This window comes from Stomoxys calcitrans, chromosome 5 (genome assembly GCF_963082655.1).
Source record: "Stomoxys calcitrans chromosome 5, idStoCalc2.1, whole genome shotgun sequence".
Classification (NCBI taxonomy): Eukaryota; Metazoa; Arthropoda; class Insecta; order Diptera; family Muscidae; genus Stomoxys; species Stomoxys calcitrans.
In genome coordinates this window covers 25596826-25607452 of record NC_081556.1, presented here as the reverse complement: position 1 = coordinate 25607452, position 10627 = coordinate 25596826, and the positions used below count along the sequence as shown (strand labels likewise).

General features: G+C 36.7%; 1 non-coding gene across 1 annotated transcript; it reads right to left on the bottom strand.

Annotated features, from left to right (window-relative positions):
• Positions 1–3958: 3958 nt before the first annotated feature.
• On the bottom strand, positions 3959–4030 carry Trnae-uuc (transfer RNA glutamic acid (anticodon UUC)). The gene has a single exon. It is a non-coding gene; the product is annotated as a tRNA-Glu (tRNA).
• Between the last annotated feature and the right edge of the window lie 6597 nt (positions 4031–10627).

The window sequence follows — 10627 nt, the reverse complement described above, 5'->3', positions numbered from 1 at the left end:
TATTTTTGTGTAGTACAGTTCCTGGGAAATCGGGATTGGAAAAATAGATAGGACAGCCACTATATTAAATATCAAAAATAAAATTCAATAGATATAGGTAGGGTAAGTGCTCCTAAATTCGGCATGTACCAGTAGTCGCCACTTTTGTTTTTTAAACTCAAATAACTAAGCATATGTAAAACTTTCTATTAAAAAATGGTCTAAACTATCCTCGGCTCTCCTTGTGAACAAAAATATTTGAACTGAGATTACAGATTGCGGCAGAAATTAGCATTTAGTGAGAGGGTGTCCACCAACAAGTTCGAAAGTGTCTATTCTTAAGAAAACAAGTAAAAAGGCGTCAAGTTCGGCCTGGCCGAACTTTAGATAACCACCACCTCGGGTATATATGTAAACCACCTTTCGTTAAAATCCGGTGAAAAATGCATTCCTTATGCCCCATAGCAGCTATATCGAAACATTTTCCGATTTGGAATATATACTAATAAGTACAAGTCATTGTTCAATTGTGTATAACAAAATATTGATCTTTTTAGGAGCTAAATCCAAAAATAAACCTATCTGAACCATATACGACACGGATGTCGAAATGCCTAACATAAGTCACTGTGTCAAATTTCCGTGAAAGAAATCGGATTATAAATGCGCCTTTTATGGGGCCAAGACTTTGAATCGCGATATCGGTCTATATGGCAGCTATATCCAATTTTGGACCGATCTGAGCCAAGTTGAAGAAAAATTTCGAAGAGCCTAACACAACTCACTGTACGAAATTTCGGCGAAATCGGACAATAAATGCGCCTTTTATGGGCCCAAAACCTTAAATCGAGAGATCGGTCTATATGGCAGCTATTTGTAAAAATTGATCGATCTGGGCCAAATTACAGAAATATGTCGAGGGGCTTAACTTAACTCACTGACCCAAATTTCGGCGAAATCGGACAATAAATGCGCCTTTTATGGGCCCAAACCCTTAAATCGAGATATCTGTCAATATGGCAGCTATATCCAAATCTAAACCGATCTGTGCCATATTGCAGAAGTATGTCGAGGGGCTTTTCTTAACTCACTGTCCCAAATTTCGGCGAAATCGGACAATAAATGGGCCCAAAACCTTAAATCGAGAAATCGGTCTATATGGCAGCTATATGTAAAAATTGGCAAAATTGCAGAAATATGTCGAGGGGCCCTTTACTTAACTCACTGTCCCAATTTTCGGCGACATCGGACTAGAATCGCTCTATATGGCAGCTATATCCAAATCTGAACCGATCTGGACCAAATTGAAATGGATGTCGAGTAGCCTAACACAACCCACTTTCCAAAATTTCAGCAAAATAGGATAATAAATGTGGCTTTTATGGGCCTAATACCCTAAATCGGCGGATCGCTATATATGGGGGCTATAGCAAGATATAGAGCGAAATAGCCCATCTTCGAAATTAACCTGCTTATGGACAAAAAAAAAGAATCTGTGCAAAGTTTCAAGTTTATAACCGATCACCCAGTTTATCGTCTTCAGCTCACAAAAGGAATATTTTTACACAATTTTTTCGAAATTTCGAAAAATGTGTTATATTAGATATCCTTTTATTTTAAAATGATCTATATTGTATCCTAGTTTGATAAAGCTGCCACATAGATCGATCTGACAATTTAAGGTTTTGGCTATATAAAAGGCCAATTTTTTAGCCGATTTCGCAAAATTGTGCATGAATGCGTGGTAGAGAGAGATACCCTCTATATTCATGTCGAATACGATCCATATCGCACCATATTTGGATAAAACTTCTATATAGATATACCTCATAAATGGCTTATTTTTAAAATATTTTCCATAAATTCGGATAGCTTGGTAATATTCACTAGGGATCCCATATTAGACTTTCGACTAATCGATTAGTCGACTTTTTGTATAAAAAAGTCGACTTTCAATGATTAAAAAGTCGAATAATCGATTTTGAAGTCGAATAGTCGGAAAGTCGAAAATAAAGCTGCACAAAAAAAGTGCACAGAGACAAGTTTGGCTTTGCTAATGTTGCTGCTAGGTAAGAACTGTTCCAATTATCGATTCATTGCTCTTTGGTTTACTCTTGTTGCCATAAATAACTCATACCAAAGTTTATGCATATCCAAGCCAAATTTTGGGATTGCTTCATTATAAGTGTAAGATTCATCCTAATAGTTTTATGTTTAAGGAAGCAAAATTTTGGTACAAATGTATTTTTTATCCATTAACAGTTCGAGGATGGGCTGTATAGTATAACATCTTTTCATTGCTCCCGCATAGACTGTACTCCAGATTTGAAATCCTCAACTCCTTAAAAGCGTGCTTAAGTTTGTAAAATATTTTTTTTAATATACTAGGCGTTGTATGAACCACGAGCTGTATGACGACGATAGAATAGTTAAACTCATCAAAATACAAGTTTGTATTGGCTAGGTCATGTTATCAGAATGGATGAAGAAGCTTCAACGAAGAAGTCTTTTTGAAGGGGGCCATAAAAAAACGCAAAAGTGGAAGACCAAAATGAGGGCGACATCTCGAAACTGGGTGTGAGAAATTGGAGAAACCACGCAGAAGATCGATGCGCTTGGGCATCTATTCTACGTTCGGCTAGAAGAATAAATTTTCTCTAATGGACAATTAAAGTAAAGTACAGAATAATATATCGGATATGGTCCATATCGGTCCAACTTTAGGGTTAGGTCCCATACTAACGTACCCCTAATTTTCGTTATTTCTGCTCTCAAACCCACAATTTTGGTTCAAATGGTCTAAAATTTTGTAAGCCACTTTTTCTCTGCCTAGCGAAAGTATAATTCAAGGACGAATCGACCAATATTTTATAGTAACTCCTATATAAGGGTACATTTCACAAATAGAGATTTTCGTACAGAATTTAGGGAAGTCTAGGTAGAATTTAGAATAGATAGACTCCGATTAAGGGCAGGCGGCCTTTTTTCATGTTTAATAGTGACTACAATAACACAACTTGGAAAATTCTAGATTTTTGAAAATGCCGGATACATAAAATCTCGAAAAAAAAATATTAGCCCATTGGCTTTAAGATGGCGGGGGTGGGTGGTAAACCTAAAAATACGCCAATTTTGCATTTAACAATTTTCGTAACACCTCTCCTTTATGGAAATATTGTACAAAGAAATTATAATATCTTGATGGCAAAAGTTTACGAAAACTTGTCTACTTTTTGCAAAGAAAAGTTGAAAAGCCAATTTTTGCCGAAATAGAAGTCGACTGAAACAAAACAAAATTAAGAATTGTAAAAAAAACATATTTGAATTCGAACATTTGTACAATTTGTGAAATTTATTGAATAAAAATTGGTCAGAGGCCGTCAGTCCAGCCACAAATCCCAGATAGGAGCAACCCCATCGGAACAGTGGGAAGATTCTAATCACAAAAGAATCATAATCCGGAAACATCACACGGTCCTTTATTAATAGGGTAGAACGTCAGTCTACGTCTACTAATGACAAAGTTTTAACACAAAACGAAGACTATTTGAGCATGCCTTTCACCACATTCAATGAGAATTATTTCAAAAAAAGAGAATAAAAAAGTATTTTCTAAAGAGCTCGAAAGTTGAAAAACAATGTTGACGCATGACTACAATTCACTGTGGGGAGGTAAAATTGAATGAAAAAATAAATAACCCAACAGCAAAATCAGAAACAAAGCCAGCTATGGTAAGAATTTTATCAACGACCAAATGTTTTTTCTCACCACCAACAACACAATACACACTAAGGTCTTAGTTATTTTTATACGATGGGTTTTGTTGTTTTAATTTAGTAAGCAGGCAAGAAGACAGGCCTTAGCAATCACTTTCAGGTAGTTGTTGGTTGACTTAGCTGTTGTAATGTTATGTGAGAGGGTAAGGTAGTTTGTTTAAAGTACAAAACAAATATTTTTTAATATACCGAAAAAAAAACTTTCCCATACCGGGAATCGAACCCGGGCCTTCTGGGTGAAAGCCAGATATCCTAGCCACTAGACCATATGGGATATATTAAACCAAGTGACAAAAGGGTGTTATAATATACATCACATTAAATTTAAATAAAAAAGCAAACAATAAACTAGTTTGGTTGTTGCCATCCGAACACGATAGTGGGGCTGCAATATATGGAAGTCAATAAATGTGTGAACGAATGTATGTATGGATGTACATTCATAATGGAATAAAGCAACGAAATAAATGAAAAAGAAAAAAAAATATATTAATGACAACACAGCCAACGATCTTTTTATAATGCTTATGACAACTAGATATTTTACTTCATTATTGTTTATATTATGGAATGAGGCTTTGTAATTTCAATAGGTGGATGAATGATGTAGTGTTATTAGTCCACTTTATTCTCAACTTTGTTTATAACTGGAGGTTTGATAGACCCAGAGAAGCATTTTTGCATGAAGGGGGATGGATGGAACGTTTTTCAAAAGACCACATCTTTCCTGTGTGAAAATATTTTTATACCCTCCACCATAAGATGGGGGGTATACTAATTTCGTCATTCTGTTTGTAACTACTCGAAATATTCGTCTGAGACCCCATAAAGTATATATGTATATTCTTGATCGTCGTGACATTTTATGTCGATCTAGGCATGTCCGTCCGTCTGTCCGTCCGTCCGTCCGTCTGTCTGTCGAAAGCACGCTAACTTCCGAAGGAGTAAAGCTAGCCGCTTGAAATTTTGCACAAATACTTCTTATAAGTGTAGGTCGGTTGGTATTGTAAATGGGCCATATCGGTCCATGTTTTGATATAGCTGCCATATAAACCGATCTTGGGTCTTGACTTCTTGAGCCTCTAGAGTGTGCAATTCTTATCCGATTGGAATGAAATTTTGCATGACGTGTTTTGCTATGATATCCAACAACTGTACCAAGTATGGTTCAAATCGGTTCATAACCTGATATAGCTGCCATATAAACCGATCTTGGGTCTTGACTTCTTGAGCCTCTAGCGTGCGCAATTCTTATCCGATCCGAATGAAATTTTGCACGACGTGTTTTGTTATGATATGCAACAACTGTGCCAAGTATGGTTCAAATCGGTCCATAACCTGATATAGCTGCCATATAAACCGATCTTGGGTCTTGTCTTCTTGAGCCTCTAGAGTGCGCAATTCTTGTCCGATTGAAATGAAATTTTGCACGACGTGTTTTCTTATTATATCCAACAACAGTGCCAAGTATGGTTCAAATCGGTCCATAACCTGATATAGCTACCATATAAACCGATCTTGGGTCTTGACTTCTTGACCCTCTAGAGGGCGCAATTCTTATCCGATTGGAATGGAATTTCGCACGACGTGTTTTATTATGATACCCAACAACTGTGCCAAGTATGGTTCAAATCGGTTCATAACCTGATATAGCTGTCATATAAACAGATCTGGGGATTTGATTTCTTGAGCTTCTAGAGGGCGCAATTCCTATCCGATTTGGCTGCAATTTTGCATGACGTATTTTATTTTTACTTTCAACAACTGTGTCAAATAAGGTTCAAATCGGTTCATAACCTGATATAGCTGCCATATAAACCGATCTGGGATCTTGATCATGACCCCTAGAGGTCGCAATTATTATCCGATATGCCTGAAATTTTGTACGATGGATCCTCTCATGACCATCAACAAACGAGTTTATTATGGTCTAAATCGGTCTATAGCCCGATACAGATCCCATATAAATCGTTCTCTCTATTTTACTTCGTGAGCCCCAATGGGCGCAATTCTTATACGAATTGGCTGAAATTTTACACAGGTCTCCAACATATAATTTAATTGTGGTCCGAACCGGACCATATCTTGACATCGTTTTAATAGCAGAGCAACTCTTTTCTTATATCCTTTTTAGCCTAAAAAGAGATGCCGGGAAAACAACTCGACAAATGCGATCCATGGTGGAGGGTATATAAGATTCGGCCCGGCCGAACTTAGCACGCTTTTACTTGTTATTGTTACAAATGTGTGGAAGTAATCTAAATTTTAGAATCCATTGACTTTTGCTCCCGAAAATGGGTCGCATTTACTTTGACGGGATTTGGAGATGGCATACGACTGGGCTTCACCTAGGTGTCTCAATGTTAACCCAAAGAAGACTTAAATCTGACTGTTCACGGGGAAAACGAAGTTGGTCCAATTTAATACACCACGATAGAACGATTCCAAATCTGACAAGGTCAAGTGTTACATTAAGGAGATTACCAAAAAGACTCACAGATTGCACCGTTTACATAAGTTGAAATTTCCTCAAAAAAAAGATTTTGATATCTGACAAGGTCTAATTCTTAGGAGTGATCTTGAACAGGAAACTGAATTGGAAGTGTCACATTCAGGAGCGTATTGAGAAGGCTCACAGATGTTGATCACTATGTAGACGGGCTGTAGGCTCGAAATTGGGCACGAATCCGAGTATAGTCCACTGGCTCTACAGAAGCGTAATTACACCAATACTATCTTATGCCTCAGTTGTTTGATGGACTGCGATAGAGAAAAAGTGCAATGTAAGCATAATACAAAAGACTCAGAGAACATTTTTTCTTGGCATAGGCGGAGCGATGAGGACCACGCCCGATAGAGCCCTGGATACTATTCTATATATCCTACCCATAGACATACAGATTAAGTTTTAGACAGCCACAACGGCTATGCGACTTAAGGCGATGGGAGAATAGATAGAGGAAAGGAGCAGGTTATACCATCGCGGTATAATCGAAGCGAAGGGAATGGAAGAGGTTTCCGATCGGATACCTGTGACGACACTTAAGGTCGAGTGGGAGGCACTGCTGCCTCGTCACAGTCTCGGATTGATGGAACTCTGTCATTGTCATCTGCAAAATCATGATATACAGATTGATCAAAGTTAGAGAAGAGAGTGGCCCTGAGGGTCTACATTTTGAACCCAGGGACTGAGATCTGTTTGGTTGCATTGACTATTGCCCGGCCATTGCGGAGTAAGGGGAAATGAAAGAGCAGACGATTTGGCAGTGAAGGCAGGATAACTGCCGTCAACGAAATAGATTAGCCCGAAGCCTTTTGGGTCGACACAGTCCGAGTTAAGAATGTTGGCGACGCATGTAACACTGTGGAACGACCAAACGATCGGCAGGACGACGAAAATCCTAAGGGGAGACACGAATAGTGATAAGACTATTACTGAATGGAAGTAAGAAGGAGGTCAGTATAGCTTTCGATATCATAACGGGACACAAAGCACTACGAGCTCACTGATACAGAATCGGTGCGGCAAGTGATAGCACGTGTGGAAGCTGATGAGACGCTGATGAGACGCTGGAAAATTTCCTATGTCATTGCACGGCTAACAGCGGCGTGGCATGGAAAACAACTAGGAATTTTGTAAGTAGCACAGAGTTCGAGACTTTGATTTTTTAACAAGGATACTTTTTTGTTCTTAGTGAGCAAAACAAGGCGATTACTGGCTTAGGTCTATGTCCAAAGTGGCGTGGGGTGGATTAATATCCGTACCCTTTTTTAACTATCCTAACCAACTTTGACGCCAGGCACGAAGAAAATGAAAACTATTTCGTGCATTCATTGGGGTTGCGAGAGAACCAAATTGATTCATATTTCTATATAAAGGGTGATTTTTTTGAGGTTAGGATTTTCATGCATTAGTATTTGACAGATCACGTGGGATTTCAGACATGGTGTCAAAGAGAAAGATGCTCAGTATGCTTTGACATTTCATCATGAATAGACTTACTAACGAGCAACGCTTGCAAATCATTGAATTTTATTACCAAAATCAGTGTTCGGTTCGAAATGTGTTCATTCACCGTAACGTTGCGTCCAACAGCATCTTTGAAAAAATACGGTCCAATGATTCCACCAGCGTACAAACCACACCAAACAGTGCATTTTTCGGGATGCATGGGCAGTTCTTGAACGGCTTCTGGTTGCTCTTCACTCCAAATGCGGCAATTTTGCTTATTTACGTAGCCATTCAACCAGAAATGAGCCTCATCGCTGAACAAAATTTGTCAAAATTTGAACACATTTCGAACCGAACACTGATTTTGGTAATAAAATTCAATGATTTGCAAGCGTTGCTCGTTAGTAAGTCTATTCATGATGAAATGTCAAAGCATACTGAGCATCTTTCTCTTTGACACCATGTCTGAAATCCCACGTGATCTGTCAAATACTAATGCATGAAAATCCTAACCTCAAAAAAATCACCCTTTACCTCCCATAGTTTTATTCCCTTCACCTTAGTATTGAGGTATTCTTATCTACTTTTTAATACCCCGTAACATTGATATAAGATGATCTAGCAATGTTTGTCTGTCCATCAGTCTGCCGAAATAACGATATTGGTCGAACGAAAGCTGGGCACTTTCAATTATTTTTACAGACTTACATATATATTCCTCATATAAACCCATACATCAATATTGAAAAATTTTGTCGTATTCAAAATTGAAAATTTTTATAAGCGGGTAGCTTTTCTAAAAAAATGTAAAAACATTTAATGTGAAATTAAGTGGAGTAGTTACAGCGTTTTTGGGCTTGAAAACGACTTAAATTTTTTCGCAATAACAATTTGGTTTTTGCGATGTTTTTCACAGAAAACTATTTAGTATTGCTTCGTCCAGCAGCATTACGGAAAGAGATTTTCTTCACGAATACAGCAGTGTCTTCAGAATTTGGAAATTTGCAAAACTAAAGATTTTACAACAATTTCAAACTCACTTTGATTTTTTTTAGCATTTTTCGGATATTAGTCATGCGATTTTGAGCTTGTTTTTTGAAGGAAAAACATAGGAGTTGCACTAAACCGAATTTTTTGCCATAATCTTCAATACTGTATTCTCAACTCGAAAATTTTTTTCGCATCAAAAATTGAAAATTTTTATAAGGGGTTAGTTAGCCAAGTCATTCTGTTTATTGTTCGAATCGTCTTTGAATTTCGAACTGCGGAATGCTAGACAATTTTCGACATTCGAAAAAATGAAGGAGTTACAGCGTTTTCGGGCTTGAAAACGATCTTGAATTTTTACGCTCAAAAAATATTGGTTTTTGCGAGGTTTCACAGAAAACTTTACAGTATTGCTTCATCTAGCATCACTACGGATACTTAGTTACTTAGTTTTGAAGTTTGCAAAACTAAGGAGGTTACAGCTATTGCAAAAATTGATGATTAATATCACTTCTTGACCTCGTAAAGAGCGCAATTCTTTCTGATTTGGCTGAAATTTTGCACAATGACTTTTATTACGACCTTCAACATAATTTATTCCCATATTAATCAATCTTCCGATTGTATTCGTACTTTCCTAAAGCGCATAGTTCTTATCTGAAATATTGAACATTGACTTCTACTAGGACCTCCATATACCTATGTATGGCTTAAATGTATTCCTTGAGAACCTAGTGGAAGCAATTCTATTCGATTATACCTTTTTCTTTCTCCACTAATAAAGAGAAATCGTACAAGGAACTTGACAAATGCTATCTATGGTGGACCCTCCACGAATCTAATATACATAGATATAAAAACTATTCGTCAAGCTGTACAGTATTCAAAAAGAACCACGAAAACCTTTTTAACCTTACTACAGGTTTTCATATCCCCCATGATGGGTCGTATAGTAATCTAATAATTTTGTTTATATTTCGAAATATTCAATTGTTACCCTGTAAAGTATATATGTATATTCTTGACCGCCTTAAAATTCTATGTCGATCAAGATATGTTCATCTGTCTGTCGAAATCACGACAGCGGTCGAAAGAATGAAGATATCGATATTTCATATTCCATAGATACTTCTTATTGATTTAGGTCGGGGAATGCAATTGGGCTATATTAGTCCATGCAAAGTGGTCCACGATAGCAGTCGAACCAATTAAGATGTCGATATTTTCTATGCCGCAGAAACTTCTTATTGATGTAGGTCGGTAAATGTAAGTGTGCCATAACGGTCCTGGGAAAGTGGTTGTTCAATTTAGGTCTATAGAATTCTTAAATTTTTGTCCGTTTCGGCAGAATGTGAGATACGTTTATAACCTTCAATACCCAACCGAAATCTCGTCCATAAATAGATATAGCCCCTATATAAACCGATCTTGGTTTAAGATTTCTTTGGTCTAATATAAACTACGTTATTAAGTCTACGTTATTTTACAGAATCCATGGGGGGGGAAGCCAAGATTTTGTCCGACCAAACTTAGCTCGTTCCTACTTGTATAAATAAAATGCTTGTAGCTCCTAAACTACTTACTGAATTACATCTGAAATTCAAATGTAATTCAAACTACGAATTGAAATTCAGAAATTCCATTCAAAATTCATATTTCAATTAAAATATTGTGAATTTGAATTGAAAAATATTGAATTTCAATTGAATTTCAGTTGAAATATTCTTAATTTGGAATGGAATATCTGAATTTCAATTGATATTTTCTTACTTTTTAATAGAATATCTGAATTACAAATGAAGGCATCTGAATTTGAATGGAATATTTGAATTTCAAATGTAAAATCTGAATATCAAATGGAATTTCAGAATTTCAAATAGAATATATATTGTAAATTACAATTGAAAAATATGAACTTTAAAGGAATATTTG